Raw genomic sequence first — 16109 nt, 5'->3', positions numbered from 1 at the left:
TGTGTGTGTGTGTGTGTGTGTGTGTGTTTCTCACTCTTTTGTTGTGTCCACAGGATCTGTCATTTTCATGCTTCCCATTCATTGTCTATGTAAGCACCGCTTTACGTTTTGAGAGACCAGGTGTCATGCTGGCCCCTCTTTACTTGCATAGACTTGAGGTGTTGGCTACTTTATACAAATCAGGGACATCCAGCGCGACTCGCCGCCCTTAGAAACTCCCCAAAAACTTTCCAACGAACTGCTGTCGCTTAAAAATGAAGACAATTCAGTATCTGCGTTGCCTACAGAATGTGTTCAGAACACATTTCAGGAACTTTTAAAAACGATTTATAGGATACATTTTACAAACAAGCTGCCTTATTGCCTTGGCCTTGGCCTGGTTCGAAATCTGGGAGCAGACAGTCCACGATTGGTGTTCGTCCAATCAGATGCAGCCAGGAAGTGTTTGCATGGTTGTAGGAGGGTGTAGCCTGTAGCTTGTGTAGTCTGAGAGCACTTGTCAGTCATCTATCGTGGCATGTCCGTCAAGCGTCCAGTGCGTGGATAAACAGGGCAACCCCTCACTTCCAGAAATGCCTCTGTGGACTCATGACCTGGGTATCATTTGGAGTGTTACATCTTCAATCTGCCTGTTTTGTCTGAACTACAGTCGAAGCTATTGTCACATAAGACAAAGAAACGCAGCAGACCCTCACCTTTAAGAAGCTGGTATTATCCGGCCCGCATAAGTCAGAATCCGATCCAGTGACAGATATTGAAAATAACTCTAAATATTTACATATTTACAATCACCAATCTACTGGCTAATGGTCTCATCTGCTGATGCCGGTCATGAAGCGGCATCAAGTCGATAGAGACCTGAGGAATCATAATGTCAGAGCCACTTCAGAGCTGCAGTCTTTCCAGAGCTCTTTATCTTTATAACAAGGCTTCCTATCACATGATGCTGCGGTCATCATTTACATGGACTGATCCTTTGAACGTCTCTCCTCGGTGGAGAAGACTCTTTTGTCCTCTCTGAATGTGTGAGGATCTGCTCATGCAAAAGAAGGGAGGTGTTTGCTCTCCGGTCATCTGCCCTTTGTATTATTCATCTTCAGTATTTCCACCTCCCAACACATGAAATATGAATGAGACCCAGATGACCTGGAACCACAGAGGGAGAGGGACACACCAGGGCAGCTTGTTTTGACGCCATGAACTTAGTCTTGTTATTATTTTCCATTGTGCATTTAACTTCATAGTGGAGTGCAGTAAAACTGGACACTGTTACATTGTACAGTCATGGATAATCATTACCATTTTTAAATAAATGTAGTTTCTGAGCCAACACACGTACCTATGTTATGACTGACATGTGTCTCCTCAAAGATGTAACTATACATCAGGATTACAGTGACTATAGAGGTTCCACACAAGCACTCTCTGAGCTGCCAGCTCGGCTGCTGTATCTGCTCCAGATACCTGTGGAGGGAGTTGATAGTGAAGGTTAAAGGTGCCCTGTGGAGATTTTCTGTTTACATTCTGTGTCTGTCACCAAAATGCATTGTGTTGTTAACATCCATGGTTACCAGCTGGCATTCTACATCGCTGTCTTTGTCGATGCATCTCTACCCAGCAGTAACATCTGGAGCTGAAAATGAAGCCAGCGCAGAAGTGCTACAAACTGCAGTCCCTCCAATGGCCACTTGAGGCTGGCGAGTCAGTTGCCTAACGGAGCTTTTCCACTGTGGCCGAGTCACGACGATGCACGTTTACTTTTATTGTGAGGAATTTAAAGGTAGTTAAATGTTTATCGGCAAATTGATGGAGTTTTGTTAGCAGCTAGTCTGCTCCTTTACTACTACTCAAGACAAGAGTGTCATCGTTTAAAGACACACCCTCAAGCAGGTAGCCCTGTTGTAATGTAATTGACATGTTGAGTCAAACCGAGTCGAGCAGAACCAGCACATGGGTATGGAAAAGCCCCATTAGACCAGTAGACCATTAGACTTTAAACTGGAGATAAACATGTTTACAGCCTGGAACAAACATCGGTTTAGTCTTTTTAGAATCACAATGTTTGTAGAAAACCCTTCATCACCCGCGAGCTTAAGTACAATTTAGCTGTCTATTTCGTGATGTTACTTCAAAGTGTATAAATCTCGTTCATCTAAAGTGCATGTTTGATGCTTTCACATGTCATTGATAACAACACTTTCACTAACTTTAAGTGGTAGACCTAAATTACCTGTTCAAAGAAAATGACAGCTTGACCGAAACTAGCAGTTAGTCTGAGATGTCTCTGTTGTGTAGATATCAAGGACGCCTTCAAAGCGACACAGAACATCAAATAAGCACAGCAGAAACGTCAGATAGGTCGGACCACCATGTTTTGACAAGACTTGTTTAAACGTTACAGTTGCAGCTGAAAATGACCACAAAAATAAGTAAGTTTGCTGATTTCCCATATCTCCACCATACAAATCTACAAGTCATTGTAAACGGGACAGGGCAGTCTACAACTAATTTCCCCGTTCATGACCACTGTATAGGGGAAGAATTTTAGTTTCAGCGTTTTGATTTCCTGTCCATGTTGCAGTAAGCGTTCCCCTCCCACATGAACACTCAGTAATCAGCAGACATTGCAGCAAACAGGAGGATCCTCCTTCCTAAATCTTAAGCCTCTGCTTGCTACTGTTGGAATATAGAGCTATTTAACACTTGTTTTATTGAGAATAGATCACTTACAGCAGCTCTAAGGACATGGCCACTTTGAGTGACAGCTAGCCACTAGCTCTCTAGCTAGCTGGCACCTCTTTGCCCATTTTTGCCTTAAGAGTCAGGAGTTAGAAGGAGTCGGGCGGTGCCAAGATGGCGACAGCTGAAGGCGCCACGCTGAGCCTCACAAAGGCTCACAAAGAAACCATGTTTCATGCAGAGTCCATGTTTTATACAGTCCTACATGTGTTGGTGCATGACAGTAAATCAGCAGAATAGCCTCAAATGAACTGCAGGATGCTGACTGCATGAGGACCAGCTCTTAATGACATTCCTCTCCGGTGCTGTTAGAGGTAAAACACTCCTCCCAGTACCTTTAAGCAGGATGAAGAAGATCCCTCTGTGGCTCTGTTTTTTAATGCAGCTCCCTGCGACTGTACTCATCACACAGCCAGCTTCATCTGTAGTACCAATGACTGGATTTTAAAAGTAACCCTGCGGCTCAAAATAACTAGATTCCTGCAGAGAGCAGCTCTCAGCGGCTACAGTAAACCGTCTCTACTGTACAACTCCACTCACCTCCCCAGAGACTGTTAGTTCATACACACACCACAGCCATTCTGCCTAATTACCCGCTCTACTCCACACTCCCACCTTTGATGTAGCCCTGCTCAGTGTCTCACAGGCCCACGCCCACTCTCGTGATGAGCCTGGTGGTGGAGGTGCTGCTGACAGTGCCCCCGGGTGGTGCCTCATTAACCCACATTTCTCAGGCTGATGGCAACAGTGAGGGGGGTGTAGGTGTCTGTGTGTACATGAGGGAATGTGTCTGAGAGGAGAAAATGGAAATGTTGAGTTGCCTTTGAAGAAACTCTTCAGCTTCTGTGTGCAGGAATGAGAGAAGCTGGAAGCTGTTTTTTTTTTTTTTTTAGTTTTTTAAAACCTTTTTTCCTAATTCAGATCACCCAGTTTTTCATGTATTACAGTAGCTGTCCATACGCATGATGTGTTCATTTTTGGTTGGAAGCTGGAGGTTAGAAATGGGAAATCCTACCTTCATGCTCCCAAAGTGGGGAAAACATGTTTGGCTGCTCATGAGCACCACAAACATTTACTTATACAGATTTAATCAACTAATAGCATTGTATGGGCGTCCCCATGTATGGCATACATTAAAAGGGCACTGCACCCAACAACTCAGTCCACTCCACAATCACACGTGGGGAGTAACAGAATACATGTAACAGGATAATGTAATCAGGATACAAAAGAAGCTAACTGTATTCTGGTAATGTTACGAAATAAATATGTAATTAGATTACAGATCACACGCACTGTAAAATCTGACACAGTGACCCTACTTGAAAAAAATCGAGGAACCGATTTCCTCAAAGTTACAAGGTAAAATAGACTAATAATTTAAATTAATCTGTTTCCTTACCTTTTAAAAGTAAAGTCAATTTATACTGTTTACAGTGCATGTGCACACATGACAACATAAAATTGATATTTCTTTTCTCTTGTCTTTGTTTGCATAGGTTTGGTATTGAAGTAATCCAAAAGTTAACGGAAAGTAATCAAGTATCATTATTTTATTATTGTGATACTTGGATTATATTACTGACTGCATTTTATAAACAGGTAATCAGTGACTGTACCAGAATAACACTTCCTACAATGCAGCTCGACCACCAGCAGCTTCTCTGGAGTTTGGGTGTGTTAGCTAGTAGCAGCTAATGTAGCCTCAAGCTACTAGCCTCGAGCAGAGATGACAGATGCTCCACATCCTGTCTCCCCCGAGTGAACCATTTTCCACTATAACCACCTGTTGCCTTGGTATCGAAACTCCTGATATCTGAAACGCTGTGAGCACACATGATGCTGGTGAACCTGGTCTCCTCAGTGCACATGTCAGCAGGAAGCTTCTGTGAGGCCTCATCATGTGCAAAATAATAGATACATGACCAACAACCTTTCAGAAATGATGTCAGAGTTTGGGTCTGGTTCGGTCACATCAGTCATAAACATTGTGCTCGCAATAGATGGATATAGTGTAAAAATAAATGGATATAGTGTAAAAATGAGGAATAGAGGATAAGTACATTTACTTAACTACTGTACTTAAGTACTTTGACAAACTTGTACTTTACTAGATTATTTCCATTTTCTGCTACTGTATACTTCAACTCCACTACATTTGTTATGTATTTACAAATATACATTTTACTCCACAACATTTATTTGATAGCTTTAGTTACTAGTTACTTTGCAGATTACATGCTGCATCAGAGCCTTAGCAGCACATTTTCAAATTAATAAATTTTTTCTGCAATTTGCCAAAAGTTTCTGATTCTGTTAATCAGAAAAATGCTGACTATCAGATCAAACTGGCAGGGCCTATAACACCAACAACAAGTCAACAGTAAGCATACAGTTTATACATGGGTACTTTTTTTACATTCATGTGGGACTTTGCATGACGGGGTCACACAAACTCAGCGCTTCAGATTACATTAACTGCATCAGGCTCAAATCTGGTTCGACGTGAAAAAAAAAAACACAGCACGCCTGTCGTGGAAATATCCAGCATGGGCCACAGCATGGGCTACCAATCCCATATATTTGTTTTTCAGTCTTCATCATTCTCCTTACTCACCTCCCTAATTTGTATCTCAGAAGTGTTGTGAACCAATCCTTCAAGTAGCAGTTCACGCTCAGCCTCCACTGATCCTCAGAGCTCTGACCCCTCCCCCCTCTGCTGCCTCCATCCTCCTCCTGACAGGAGATGGAGGGCCACTTCACTTCATTAGGATACTAGTTTCTTATTACTTGCCTCTCCTCACTGACTGACTGACTGTGTGTGTGTGTGTGTGTGTGTGTGTGTGTGTGTGTGTGTGTGTGTGTGTGTGTGTGTCTCACAGCACTGAAGTCTCACCAGTCTCAGATGTAGAGTGATTCAGCTGGTTAAATTATTGTGCTAATAAGGCTGGAACTGAATTATTGTCATCACTGAATATTTTTGATTCATCCAGAGCTCACAGTGACGTCTTGAGAGTGTAATTTAATAAATCCATCAAGTATTTTATACCAACCATCAAGTATTATGTAACTGTATACAATTATGATAAACCTTTTGCCTGATAAAGGACTTAAACAATTGAATGTCAACAATGAAGTTTCAGTTGACTAACTGTTAATTACTTATTACAATAATCACAACAATTTAACCTGAAAGCAACATTAATTATTACACGGTATTGTGACTTATCTGTGCTGCACATATCAGTTACAATGGAGAACCTCCCTCTCATGATGAAACCTGCCTGTATGCAGTAATCTTTAATGATGGTGGCGGTCAGGTCTTCTTATGTAAGACACTGCAGATAAGCATCTCAATCAATAGACGGATGCTGAGCCCACATGGAGCTGGCAGGACTGGAGCTTTCACAGAGATAAAGAGGCAAACTGCTGGATGTACTTACACACTGAGAGGTAAACCATCGCTCAGGACCGTTATATATTTAACACGGCAGGACGCCTCTGATTAATATGTGAGATATGGATGAGACCTGCTTGGGTTTAATCTTCATCAGCATTAAGTGATGTTTTCTGTTACGAGGCCTCATGTTTTATCAGGTGTACCCTAAAGCATTTTAGTGCATTTGAATGTATTTGAAATGTAGAAAGTGCGAGTAGCGTCCATTAAAAGAGGTTTCACCCCACAGATGTTGTGTTTATTGTCACATATATCACATATAAAAGGTCAGTAAAGTCACACAAACACAACCCTGACTGTGGTGACTTTATATCCTCTGATTTTTACGTCTCTTTAAATCCCTCCGCTGAGTCATTTTCTAACTACACTTTTGAAAATTGCTCTAGTACTTTAGTTCACACACTCACTTTCTTCCTCAGTCGGCTCTTCCTGCAGCATGATCCACTTCTTCTCATCCATAAGCTCACCCATGATGTTCCAAACAGTTATTAGTTTGCCAAAACATGCCTCAATCCTCTGCTTGTTAAGCTCTCAAGCTCTGCTGCTGTCGGTGACTTTAGCCACATTGTGCCAAAACTCCTTGTCAGTTGCAACCGACTGAACACACATACAGACAGTGACTGAGGGGATTGTTGAGCAGAAGTGTTAGGTGAAGCTTCTGTGGTACATTCCTGCCGACTGAATTCAAGCTGACAGTTTCTGGAGGATCGGAAAAAATGTTTTACATTTCTCCAGCTTACAAGGGATAAATGTTTGGAAACCAAACACAGATGTTGGATAGAGTTTCCCTCAAACCAGAGTGAAACGTATAGGTGTGGATGAGTCACGGTATCAGCTAAATGTCATGCAAATAAGGCTGTGAGATTTAAATACAGGCAGCGATAGGATAGTGTACATTTTGCATTTGATGTTGATGATGACTTCATGACCTCAGCTCCACACCTGACAGCCTCACTGTACATTTACACCCTCTGCTCCCTCGGTCACAGTGTGCAGTAAGTCACTGTTGAGAAGAGAAATCCGTCGTGTCAGCGTTCAGTTCCTGGTGTCCGCCGTCTTCAGGCTGACTGTTGTGCAGAGTGAAATATCACAGCAGCCATGTGTGTCTGTCAGGAGGCTCTCATTCAGAGTCGTCAGGGCCACTTGTGGGTCGTTGACCCAACCGGCCTTCATGTGGGTTGCTAGGGTTAGGTGAGCCCAGGTGTGAATGCTTGTTAAGCTGTCTGTGGAGAGAACTCAGTACAGCATTGTAGGTGGGTGATAAGTAATGTCGTAGGCCACCTCCTCTGTTCAAAGACGGTCTTTCAGTTTGACATAGATGGATTCTTTTACTCCTCTTTCAAACCATCTGTCTTCTCTGGACAATATGTTTACATTGTTGTTGTCAAAGGAATGATCAGTTACTCAAAAGCTGTCCTCTTCACTTTCCTGCCTCACAGCTCCCAGCCATGACTGAGCAGACTTATGTCAAAAGCTGTCGAGGCTGGCATATTCACATTCAGCCCCTCAGGAGATCGTTTTCAAAAGAAAAGAAAACCTCTGGCTAGTGTGGACAGAAAAAACAGGTAAAAAGACTAAATGGATGCGTGTGTCTGATGGTGTGTGGATGGTGTGTTTGATTGTGTGTGGATGGTGTGTTTGTGTGTCTGACGATGTGGGTGGTATGGACGTGTTTCTGGTGTGCCTGATGATGTGGACGGCGTGTCTGACGCTGTGGACGGCGTGTCTGACGCTGTGGACGGTGTGTCCTCTGCAGCCTCACAGTGATCTTCTGTCACTCTCCTGCTGTGCGCTCCAGCTGTGCTTATGTTAGCCCGCCTTTCACTCACTCACAGCACAGAGCTTCACATTCAGACACCTGCTGAGCTCCAGCTCACATCAGCTGGAGGTGAACTTCATGCCACGTTGGTTTTAAAGGCATTCAAATATTGTCACGTCAAACCACTGAGCTACCTGACAGAGCTCCTCTAATGCTGAGTCCTTTACAGACAGCAGACACATGGAGAGTTCTGGTTGTAAATTCATCTGTTTTCTGTTATGAATGAAATAATGTTACATATTTTCATATACCTTGAGTTACAGGGTTAGGTCATGTCATATATTACATATCATAAATCATATATTAGGTATAGACTAGGTAGGGAACACGGTTCTACAGAGTCCAACTCTTGCACACCTGTGGTGTGTAGGAGAAAACCATACAAACCATACACACCTGGACCAATAAATTCCTGATATTGAATGAAAACACTCTGACTGAACCCGACATATCATCATCAGACAATCATAATGTGTCTTCGAGAGCCGGTATATACACAAATCTAGGCTATGAAGAGGCTGATAAAGACAAAATATTACGTGAGACGACCACATGATGAAGTATTACTTAATTACTAAAAATGGAAGTAATACACTATAAAAGATGGCTATGTCTGGGGAAAAAACATCACTAAGATAATACATCTCATCCAAAAGTTACAGAACAGCCCACCTCATGATGTCACATTAAGAAGTAGTTCATTATTTAGACCACTGGGAAACAGGGTCTAACAGGAAACACAGTTATCAAAGAAAGATCGAAGGCTCTCTTCTTTCTTCAGATGGCTATTTCACACTAAACACTCATGCATACAGCATGCATCGTCAATGTCCTCGACAGCCTCAGTAGTCTCACTTACACACTTGTTAGCAACACTCGTAAGAGCTTTATAATTCAATTGTGGGACATTAATGACATATTTTATATAGTAGAACAAAACATGTAAATATATTTAGCTTGTGGTAACCACACACCTTATTTCAGACATTTAACTGAAGACCATTAAAAAACTCAGACTTTGAGACGAGGGAACCGGACATGGCAAAATGCTAACTGATTTCTGGGTTTCAGGACTCGTTACTACAGCACTCTGTTGGCAGTGTAGTAACAGAATCATGGTTTATAGTTTATCAGACAGAGTGGACACAAACAGCTTCATACAGGTTGTGTTGAACTGTTGCACGTGTGTCCACTGTCTGTAATTTGAAATATCTGTGGCATGTTTTCATGGCATACGTTTTATTTATTATTCATTTATTCATAGTTTTCTGCATGTCATCGTTTATTTGTGGAGGTCTGAACTGTGTTAATGGTGCCGTGGAATCACAAAGAAGTCATTTTTACAATTCTTTGTACTGCACTTGAATGCAACAGTCCATCAGAATTTAAATAAATCTGCAGTTTGAACTGAACGTTCATGTTTTTATAATTAAGAAAGAGAGAGAGAAAGGACAAGTTGGATATTTGGGCGATGTGTATTTCATAAGAACACTTACAGTCACACCTACAGTATTCTTCTTCTTATGTCTCTCACTGCTGGATTCTTTAGCTTTTGAACGCTGTTTGAACTCGTGGATCGAGATGTTTGTGGATGATTCTCGTAACAAAGAGCAGAACATGTTTACTGTTTATGTATCTGCTTTATGGAAGCACAGTATGAAATAATTTACATTATAAAGATGAAAAAGTGATGACTTTTTCAGGCAAAACACATACTAAGATGTCTCTCTCTCTCTCTCTCTCTCTCTCTCTCTCTCTCTCACACACACACACACACACACACACACACACACACACACACACACACACACACACACACACACACACACACACACACACACCACAGCTGGAGCAGGCAGACGGAGGCGTGAGCCTGCATGTCTGTAGGGAACACTGAAGGTGTCAGAAACCACAGAGCACATTATTATCACCTCTTCTGCTGTATAACTACAGAGGATCTGAAAGACATTCAGACTGCAGCACAGACACACAGACACACAGACACACACACAGAGATGAGTAATAAGACAGCGTGCACAGTGTGCTACGCTAAGAAACACTTGGACATAGTTTAGGAGGTTGTGAAGCGGACATCAGGAGGGGATGAATGAAAAGGGCCGGAACGGCTGCAGGGGATTGGCTCAGTGATTTAAAAGCTCGCCGGATAAAAAGAGAGAAAATGAAATAAATAAGTCGGCCTCTTCAGTCGGCGCCGATAGCCAATTTCTCATTCCCTCTGAGAAAAGCCTATCAGTTTCAGTGGGATTGTCAGAGCGGGGTTATTCTCCCAGTGAGCACAGAGCAGCCGAAGATACTGAATAATATTTCAGAGACTGGAAATCTGTTTGAAATCTGCAGAAAGTGAATGAAGTCAGATGCATTGTTTGTGCAGAGGAGGAGCAGCAGGCTGCATGGGAAAAAAAGGAGGATCCTTCAGAAGTCCTGTCAGTCATCAGCACTCCTGGGATGGAGGAGAGGGTGGAGGAGAGGGTGGAGGGGGCTCAGTTCTCAGTGACAGCCACTTGTCAAAGCTTCAGATGATGCAGCCACAGCACTCTGCATCCCAGCATCCCGCGGGGGGGAGGGAGAGGGGGGTGTTAACGTCACAGAACATGTGACCCGAGCTCTGAATGGCAACATTTGGTTTGTCATCGTGTGGCTGAAGATGTGAGGTGGTGGATGCAGCCGTGTTCGAGGTGGGGGTCATTCTCTTTGTTTTATTGAGTGTTCATGGTCCTGCAGGCTGAGTCGTGTCTTTGAGCTGTTCCTCTGGTGCTCAGTGTCTTTTGTTGTTGGCCTACATTACGTTCAGTCAGCTGTGCAGTTATGTTTGGAATTTGTGTCATTTATCGCTCTACTTTTATTCTTTGTTGTGTAAAATGACATATTTACATTTTGAAATGTAACTCGACATAGAGCTTTAATGTGTTGATGTCGGTCTACCCACAGTGTTTACAGGAAACTGTTATTTATTTCTTGAACTCTACTGTAATGTGTTTCACTGCTGCTGCTATTTATTGTGCTTAAGAGGGACAATTCACACTGATATATATTTTTGATTATTTTCTCTTAACAGAGAAAGCAATGCATTTATTTAGTTATTTAATGTTAATGCGTTTTTTTATTATTAGTTACATTCTTACATTATTGTTTGCTATATTTTTGTTTTCAGATTTATTTGATCATTTTATTTAATGTTATTATCCATTAGACAAAGTCATATGTCTAATTTATGTTTTATTTTCATTAATGAGAATGAGATATACTGCAGCTTCAGACTCCGTCTCCTGTTCGGTCTCTGGGCGGCACCAGCAGTTTCCTCCCTCACTCATAATATCTGTAAATGGATCAGAATGATTATATGAAGGAAATGTGTGTTACTGTTTGCAAGTATGACAGAGAATAATCAGCAGCAGGCTGTTGAACCTCTGACTGATCAACACACACACACACACACACACACACACACACACACACACACACACACACACACACACACACACACACGTACTATGCGCAGGCTGTTGCTGCGATGTGTGTAATCTGCTTCTGTCTCCTGACAGAGAAACACTAATTATGTAATTGACTCAACATCTAATTCAATCTGTGAAAGGAGGACACGGTTTGTTTTACAGTATCAGAATACATGTGAGGCTCCTGTCTGTAGTTCAGCAGGGTGAAGAGCAGCAGCTCCTGGCAGAGCATCCCGCTGGTTTGTTGTTATGTTTAGAAAACTCAATGATTGATCTGCTTTTTCCTCTTTTTTCTCTCTCTTTGCTCGTAGCTCAGGGCCTCGTCTGTCTGGCTTAGTGGGAACTCCAGACAGGTTCCCGTCCTGAGAGGAGACTGAGGAGAAGAAGCCTGGCACTTTGGGATCTGAGCCAATGACCTGCAGGAGGAGAGGAGCAGCGGAGAAGCTTGATTAAAATGGGGTAAGTTTAGAAGACAGCACGCTGCCAGCAGCTGCAGGAACTGCTGGCTGCAATCGGAGGATTTGTTTCCAAACCTGATCTCTGCAACACGATGCTGCTGTTAGGTAACCTCTGGCTAGTCAGAGAGGAGGAGAGATGAGCCGATAGCAACAGACACTGACTCACACATGCATGTACACAGTCATGTACACATGCACAGACAGGATTACAATCTGTAGAAACTGTGAGATGCTTTAATGTTTTAATCTCTGGAACACAGCCAATCTTGTGTATTTTAACATTTTTATTGAATTGCAATAAAACATCCTGTACCAAAGACGTTATTTAAGCCCTTTTTTGAACTGAAATCTTCGCTGTAGCTGCGAGGCTAAAAGCGAGACTTGAATTACAGCAGATGAGCTGTATGGAGCCATTTGATGTTTTTTAGGTCGTCCCCAGCTGCCTCAGTTGTTTTACAGAATGCTGCTGAAAGTGAAGTAATCTCATTTTTTTTATCCTTGTTTAGACAAAATACAATACATAGGCAAAAATATTTGGGCAGCCAAACAGTGATCATGAATCTGCTGCCTTGATATCCTCCACTCTTCTGGTGTCAGACTTCCCAGCAGATTTTGAACTTTGCTGCTCGCATTCAGCCACAGCAGCATTAGTGAGGTCCAACACTGATCACAGTCCATCCCAAAGGTGACGGACGGGGTCGAGGTCAGACTCTGTGTTTCATGTTTCTTTATTTAAACACAGTCCCTGTGAAGCCCAGCCCAAGCCAAGGTTCATTCAGACCAAACTGGGAGAACAGTTTCTGTATGGTCCTGGCTTTTTGCGCTGGAGAAACTGTCATGTTGAAACGGGAAATGGACAAACACAAACTGTTATCATAAAGATGGAAGGGCAGTATTATCTAAAATGTCATCGTACTCTGTATCACAAAGATTTCACAGAATTTGAACTAAAGGGTCTCGTCTAAATCATGAAGAGTACACGAACACAGTGCGTCCACACACTTTTGGCCACATGATTTAAAACGTAAGGGCTCGATATTACAATGACTTGTTGAGATGGAGGTTGACGCACATGTTTTTAATAATGCAGCGACTCTGACAGTGAATCTGATTACATGAATGATTTACTTCCTGTCTTCTTCATGCACTCTGCCATCATATCTGGAGGAACCAGCCCCTGTGCATGCTGGGACATGGTGGCTGATTTACTGTCCCGCTGGTCGGGATGAGTTATTCCTCAGTTAGCCTCCGTGACAGAGGGAGCAGAGAGGGAGCGGACCTCCGGAGAGCCTTTATACTGGCAGTAATTCAACCAGAGAGGGAGAGAGGCTCGGGCCTGCTGAGCTGCATGCTGCCTGCTGTTCACACACACACTCATGATAATTAAACACAAAGTCCACAGACCAGCCTCTTTTTTTCCAATCAGAGCTATGCACACACACGTACTGTATGTTTGTTGCAGGAAGTCGTCAAGATGAAAAACTGATCATAGACTTTAAAGCTTTGTTCAGGCAGAGCACAGAGAAAAGTAAAAGCCATTATAGCCACAGGGCATGATAATGGTTATAAAGTGAGCGCTTCTTCAGCAGTACACAGATAATAATGGACACACAGATGATATATTCCATGAGACCACTGCTCATATGAGCTCATTAATAGCAGTCAGCCCACCGCTCCCCCCTCAGTATCAGTAAAACACCGCTGACTTCTTTTAAATGTTTCCTGAATTTGGTTTTTGCCTCTGCTGTCCTTTGTGTGTAGTGCTAATTAGCTAACATACCAACACACTAAATCAAGATGGTAAACATGACCTGAATATCATCAGCGTGTAAACATTGTCACTGTGAGCATGTTAGCATACTTATGTTAGCATTTTAGCACCGTTGTGCCCCCTCTCAACCAAAGTCAAGCAAGTGCTGGCTCAGAGTTGGTTCAACCTGTGAACCTTTTTGGAACCGGTTTGCTTTTCCACGGGCATGAGAGCCACCGTAGAGTGACATCATTCAGTCAGTCAGTCCCCGCATTGTTAGGAACAAATATGGCGGACTACACAGACTCTATACAAGTGTTTCTCCTGGCTTTGCATGAACACATCCAAACATAACTGATCCTCAGACAGCTGTTGCTTCAATCAGTGAAAATAGTTAAAATCTTTTGTTTATTCTCCTTATGATCAGTTACACTAGCTCTGGTTTATAAAAATGGCTGTCTTAAGAGGTTTTAGTTGGTCCTTGGTCAGGATAACGCCACTGTAGCATAAGATAAGATAAGATAAGATGTTCCTTTATTGATCCCCCTTGGGAGAAATTTGCAGGTAACACAGCAGTACAGAGGGAAATAGTAGCTGCACAACAGTAAGTGTCAAAACATAGACAATAACAAAGAGAATATTTGAAGAATAAGATAACAATTTGAATAGAAAATATAATAAAAACTATTAGAATAAAGATAAACATACTATATATAGTAACTGTTCTTCTATGTACATAACTTGTGCAATATATGGTATAGTGCCTACCATGGCATCACAGACTCGTCGTCTGGGTCTACAGTTTTTACATAAGGTTGATGAAAAGGAATTTAATTCACTAGATCAACCAAAAACTGACAATCCTGTTTGTTTTTGTATCCACAAATATTTTTTCAAAAGACTTCCAAGAAAATGAACTACATACCTGTGAATATCCAAACAGAATGACAGAGATTTGAACTGTATAATCCGTCCATGTAGGCCAGGGCTGCCAAATGTGGGGTCCACGGTCCACCATCAGGTTTTAGTTGCCCACTAGATGTGTGTAATGAAAATGAATGTTTTTGTGAGGTAAAAATGATCGTTTAATATGTATGATCCTTAATTATTAATCATTTTTCACATTCTGAACACGGCGGGCAGAATGTCACCGTGAGCAGGAAGTCAGTCAATTAAGGGAACTTGGGATCACAGTTTCATTCTGCATCCTAATAACACAACACAACACAACACAACACAACACAACACAACACAACAAGGTACTTGCTTTTAGCCGGTGGCTAAAGTTTCTGTTTTGGCCCTTCAAGGGTAAAAGTTTAGGCACCTCTGATGTTAGCCTATAAAATGAAACAAAATTATTTAATTACATACTGTTAAATAATGTCTGACAGATATGACGAAAAGAAATATATAAAATAATATCTATGCAAATAGCTACATGCAGTATGATGCAACCTGATGAGGATAAACGTGCCATTAATCTACAGCTTAGATTAGAGGGTACAGAGTGGCAAAATAAACTACAGTGTGTGTTCATGGTAATGAAGGAACATGTGACCAGTGTGGCTCATTAATGTGTTTTGAATGAACAGCAGTGCAGCTCCGTGGGTCACAGTAAAACACACCGCTTCAGACGTGAAAACAAACTCATCAATAACATCAGCTCATGATTGGTTTTGGTCTTTTCATGTGATTTGTTGACAATGATAAAAACACAAAGTGTCTCCAGCCTCGTCCTATAAAGACGTCATTTATAAAAAGAGAAAACGGTGTTAAATTCCCTTCGGATCAACAGATTGATGTCCTCAGCTCTAGTTTTCCAGTATCATTTAAGAAGCAGCCAACAAATCAGATCTGTGTGCCTGTTGTGTTGGAGTTACTGATTAACTGTGCTGCAGCCTTGCTTACCTCCAAGCGGGTGAGGAATGGAGATTTATCTATTACTGCAGAGCTGCAGAGAAGCGTGGCGGCCTGTTCGTGCTTTGGCATCAGGGAGTGTTCGAGTCTAAAGATGATTTGGATTTCATTATTCACCTAATGCATGGGGGATGAGCCCTCTGAGTCCCTGTTCCATAATCATAGTCATAATCACAGGCCTAACCCTGCGCTGCTGACTGTCACGTAGGGTTAGGGTTAGGGTTAGGGTATGAGATACGGAGGATGGGCGTTGGGCGGTCGACATGCTATTTGTACTCATTACAGAGAGAGAGAGAGAGAGAGAGAGAGAGAGAGCGGCAGTACACCCAGTACCTTGTTGCCGGCTCTCTCGGCTTCTGGCTAATCTACAACTGCTGTGTGATTAGTGTGAAGGAAAGAGCCGAGCGGGCCGAGCCGTTATCTTCATTACTGTCCCCTCAGCTCACAGCTTGTCTCAGCGTCACACTCATTTCCTCTCTCTGTCTCATCTTTGTCT

General features: G+C 42.3%; 1 protein-coding gene across 4 annotated transcripts in view; it reads left to right on the top strand.

Moving 5' to 3' along the window:
• The window catches only part of arhgef49 (Rho guanine nucleotide exchange factor 49), a 65213-nt gene that overhangs the window by 29371 nt on the left and 19733 nt on the right, over window positions 1-16109 (top strand). For all 4 annotated transcript variants that reach the window (XM_084362475.1, XM_084362477.1, XM_084362476.1 and 1 more), the window contains one exon: window positions 11800-11947. The gene's annotated coding sequence lies outside the window, so the exon portion shown is untranslated. The remainder of the gene's footprint in view (window positions 1-11799; window positions 11948-16109) is intronic.

This window comes from Pagrus pagrus, assembly GCF_965226575.1.
Source record: "Pagrus pagrus genome assembly, chromosome: 9".
NCBI lineage: Eukaryota > Metazoa > Chordata > Actinopteri > Spariformes > Sparidae > Pagrus > Pagrus pagrus.
The sequence above is the reverse complement of the archived record's forward strand: the minus strand, read 5'-3'. Positions and strand labels throughout refer to the sequence as shown.